Source organism: Wyeomyia smithii, chromosome 1 (assembly GCF_029784165.1).
Source record: "Wyeomyia smithii strain HCP4-BCI-WySm-NY-G18 chromosome 1, ASM2978416v1, whole genome shotgun sequence".
NCBI classification, from domain to species: domain Eukaryota; kingdom Metazoa; phylum Arthropoda; class Insecta; order Diptera; family Culicidae; genus Wyeomyia; species Wyeomyia smithii.
Genome location: NC_073694.1, coordinates 139,970,556 through 139,975,621, shown reverse-complemented (window position 1 = coordinate 139,975,621; position 5,066 = coordinate 139,970,556). Strand labels below are relative to the sequence as shown.

At 37.4% G+C, this 5,066-nt stretch overlaps 1 long non-coding RNA gene across 1 annotated transcript; it reads right to left on the bottom strand.

Annotated features, from left to right (window-relative positions):
* Window positions 1-634: 634 nt before the first annotated feature.
* Window positions 635-3,994, bottom strand: LOC129718535 (uncharacterized). The gene is made up of 3 exons (XR_008726958.1): window positions 1,711-3,994; window positions 1,549-1,651; window positions 635-1,461 (listed from the first exon to the last, which is right to left on the bottom strand). It is a non-coding gene; the product is annotated as an uncharacterized LOC129718535 (long non-coding RNA).
* Between the last annotated feature and the right edge of the window lie 1,072 nt (window positions 3,995-5,066).

Below are 5,066 nucleotides of genomic sequence, written 5' to 3'. Positions count from 1 at the left end.
AATTTGATTGAGTTTTGACTGAGTTAGAAGAATTTTTCGAAAATTTGTGAAACTGCACTGGGCATGCAAGAGTTAACTTTGACAGGTATGTGGATTTTTCAAAAGTTACATTTTATGACACGTAAACATTGCCTAGTGTTGTAAGATTAGTATCGTGTGATTAGAATTTTTATTCCGAATTTTCAGGTGATCAATTTCACCCCACTGATCAATTTCATCCCACTGATAAATTTCACCCCATTCCACGGTACTTATGATAAAGCGCTTATTGAAAAATGATCAAAAATAATAATAAGTAGGGTATCGGCTCTATTGTCGTCAGGTTTGTCCAATTATCGTCCGGGGGGTTAATGAAGTCATAGAGAACTTACCTTTTGCAGAAAGACGTTCTGCATTTTGATGAGCCATCATGCAAGAAACTGACGCTCTAGGACATCATTTACCCCCCCTGACGCTAATAGATAAAACCTGTCGATAATAGAACGGATATCCTATCTAGCTTTTTTATCTTTATGGTTAGTAAAACAAGTTATTCTACGATTTTATAGCTGCTTTAATTATTAACAACTTAAAAGAAAGGGTTTCTCTATCTTTGAAAATAACTGATTTAAATTCAAAAAACTAATTTTTCGCTCTTACTGCTTTTATTTAAATTGTTACATTAAAACTATCTTTGAACGACTTCTAGGGCTTTTTGAGAGAAACAATTTGCAATGCTGACATCGTGAATATTTAATTAAACCTAATAATAGGGTGCCCAATAAAAACGGCTTTATTCGCAGTATTTTATTTTCAAACATCCATAATTTTTTAACCAATTAATGGCGTCGGGTCCACCTGTGCACTGCACAGGTACACTATTCCCTAATATCCGAGCATATGCAATTATCGAAATATAATAACCTATAAAAACAAGTAAGCATACTAGCGACACCCTTTAATTCAAAGCATCAATCACTTAGGTTTGATTTGCTTCTTTCATTTAAGGAAAAAGAACTTAAATAAATGTTCGGTGCACATGTGACGAAATCAACCACGCGACGCCTCTGGAACCAGTTGATTGATTTTTTATCTTTTTAGATCTAAATAGGCTTTTTTCTAGTTTTTCGATCACAAATATGAATACTTTCGTTAAACTTGTTGTTAAAAAAAAAAATTATTGCTGGGAAAAAACTCGAACTTGCGATTGCGTTCTAATGTCAATCACCTTTATTAAATAATTTACGCTCCCGGAAGATAAACCAAAGTGCTTCACGTCAGAACCATAACTAGATATATATATATAACAATCGATTATGAAAATAATTAAAATTAATTCATTATTATTATTGATAAAATTAAATTAAATTATACGGCATTTGTATTTTGATCAACACTAAACGGAACCAGCTCTCTGAATTGTAGCACGCGGTTTTGTGAAGCATCCGAGGGAATTGGTTCCTTTGTTGTATTCTTAGTCTTCTACGAAAACAAGAACATGAAACAGTTATGCTAAAAATGTAATAAACAAAAAAAAACCTTAATTTAAAACCGTTAAAAATAGCTTACCCAGCAAAGTTATCTCTCATAGCAAGTATAAATATTTGTCGGAAAGAGAATCGTGACTCGATTTGACTTTAAGTAATTTCCAGTAGCTCCTGATCGATTATTCCTGCATATCAATAAAATTAAACATTATTAGTTTCCAACACTTTTAATCGAACTAATTACCTAGTATACACATCGGCATCTATATCACTTAAGTAATGTTAAATTGATTATCCTATATCCTGTTACCCAGTCAACTATCTGCGCCAATCAGAATCTACTTGGTGGTTGACTTTTTGCTGTTCCCGACGATCCAAATTTTCGGCAGATTATTGATAATTAGTACATTTATGGTAGCGACTTATAAATTTTTTATCGCCATTCTCCCAGAACTAACGGCAAACCTCAATCAATTTCTATCGGCTGTGCTCAATTTTCAACATTTTTCAAATTAATTACCGCATGGTTTCTTAGCACTGAACATTTCACTAGAACAATAATGTCCAACTTATTCGATTTTTTCACACAAAACAACCAAAGCATCCCGCGGCGACAGCGATTTGTACAAACATTTGCAACTTGAAAAAAACGAGAAAAAAGTACCGGCGCCGTCGATTTGTAGAGAGATACGTATAGCGATTCATTTAGATTTTAAAAAATCCATTGTCACAAATGTTTTTCTTGAAAATGTTACACAAACTTCGCTAAACTAGGAATTTTCTTCGGCCATTTTTCAAAAAAAAAACCTTACACGAAACAGCAGGAAAACGAGAAACAAACCCGCGACGACGGCGATTCGTACATTCGTTTCCGCAACTTTCGACTAACGGTGTTCCGTTTCTGAAACTGAAGATTTTAAAAATCGATTGTCACAAATCCTGGATGTTTTTCTGGGTGTTGCACACACTTCACGAAACAACAAATTTTCTTCGACTCATTCAATTTTTTTCAAAGAACCAACACCAAGCAGCGAAACAACGAGGAAAAACTACCGGCGCTGGTGATTCTCGCAGCGATTCGCAACTTTCGACTGACTTTGATGTTCCGTTCCGTTACCAAAATGAATTTTAGAAAATCGATAACGATTATTTATTAAACAATCCACTAGATAAATTTTCTTCGGCTCATTCGATTTTTCCAATTAACTAACACAAAACAGCGAAAAAAAAAGAGAAAAACCTACCGGCGCCGGCGATTTGTAAAAAGATTCGTATAGCGATCCACAATTTTTGACTAACGTTGCTGTTCCGTTTGCAAAACTGGAAACTTTTTTAAAAATCCATGTCACAAATGTTTTTCTTGAAAATGTTGCACACATTTCGCATAGCTAGAAATTTTCTTCAGCCAAATAATTTTTCAAAAACACAAAACGAGAAAAACCCGTGGCGACGGCGATTCGTACAGCCATCCGCAACTTTCGGCTGGCGGTATTCCGTTCCCAAAACTGGAAAATTTTTAGAAATCGATTACCGCAAATGTTGCACACACTTCACAAAACAAATTTTCTTCGGCTTATTCGATTTTTCAAAAAATAAAACTTGCACAAAACAGCAGAAAAACGAGAAAAAACTACCGGCGCCGGCGATTCGTACAGCGATTCGCAACTTTTGACTGACGTTTGCGAACGAGAGCAAAAAGAATACGGATACGCATACGTACGTAAACAAGAATGGCACGTTCGTACGAAAGCAACGATGTTCGAAAGCTCGAATTGGTTAGAACGAATCGGATTCGTATGTGTTCGTATCACATTCGTACGCCGCTGCTGCTTTCGTACGAAAGCGATACGGCCGTAAACAAGAATAAGGGTGTTTTGTGTCCAATTTGATCGCTGGATTTCCTACTTGCAAGTGAATCAGCATCGCCAAACAAACACAACGCGAACACGACAAAAACCCGCAATTGCAGCAGCAAAAAAAAACTGAGTCTGACCGTTTGACTATATTTCTCCGGAGACACGATCGGTCAAGTTTTTGACGTTGACTAACGTCTATATCGAAGTTAGGCCCCTGAATTTAAAAATCTAGTAATTCAACCAGGGAAAACCAGAGAAAAGTGGTCAGGTTTTGAGCGCTTATTTTGCAGTCATCTATAATCAGGTTTTCGAGGTTTTGGCATCAATCGATCAGAAATTCTTTTACGGTTAAATTTATGTAACAAAAACAAACTATTGTTTGAGATACACTATTGAAAAATTGGTAATTAATATCGATTGTCTAAATCATACCGCGCAGCCAATCACTACCTCTCTTCCCAAGCACAGTCGACACTAACGGATACAATCGATCTGACTTTGTTGTTATTGTTGTTGTCACTTTCTGTTTCCGATGTTTATGCTGCTGCTAGCGGAAAAAACCTTGCAAATATGCATCTTTTTGTTGGCGTTAATTTTACGACAGCGGCCGGCGCCCCATCATTCTGATTCCAAAACCGCACCAGTGACATGCGGACGCTAGGTGATAGCAGCTGAAAGGAGGAAATACAATATAGTACCGGTCATCTCGTGCCGGTTTCACCCGTAATGCTGGTGGCTTTAGTAATAAATGGCTACTGCAAAACACTTAAATGGCTGGAATTCTGGACGGACTAACCAGGAAACTATAATCGGTAACTGGCACCTTTTGGTGCCTCTAAATTTTGTTACAGAAGCGGCAAATTGAATTTTCTGTTTTACCAAATGATGCTGCTAGCGGAAAAAACCTTGCAAAAATGCATGTTTGTGTTGGTGTTAATATTGTGACAGCGGCCGGCGCAGCTTTCAAGAAACATTTGTCTCTTCCATTTCATAATTTGCGTAGCCCATCCCTCTTTTAATTTATCTGACGAAGCCTTGGTATAAAACGTACCGTTCGAACATTTCACCCCATCAGTTTCATTACTAAACCGTACCGGCTACATACGGACGCTATCTTGAAAGAATTCTAAACGGACTGACCAAAAACATGGATATATTCGGCACCTGGCCCCTTTTGGTGCCTCGAAATTTTGTTACAGAAGCGGCTAATTGAATTTTCTGTTTTATTACAAAATGCTGCTGCTAGCGGAAAAAACCTTGCAAATATGCATCTTTTTGTTGGTGTTAATTTTACGACAGCGGCCGGCGCCCCATCATTCTGATTCCAAAACCGCACCAGTGACATGCGGACGCTAGGTGATAGCAGCTGAAAGGAGGAAATACAATATAGTACCGGTCATCTCGTGCCGGTTTCACCCGTAATGCTGGTGGCTTTAGTAATAAATGGCTACTGCAAAACACTTAAATGGCTGGAATTCTGGACGGACTAACCAGGAAACTATAATCGGTAACTGGCACCTTTTGGTGCCTCTAAATTTTGTTACAGAAGCGGCAAATTGAATTTTCTGTTTTACCAAATGATGCTGCTAGCGGAAAAAACCTTGCAAAAATGCATGTTTGTGTTGGTGTTAATATTGTGACAGCGGCCGGCGCAGCTTTCAAGAAACATTTGTCTCTTCCATTTCATAATTTGCGTAGCCCATCCCTCTTTTAATTTATCTGACGAAGCCTTGGTATAAAACGT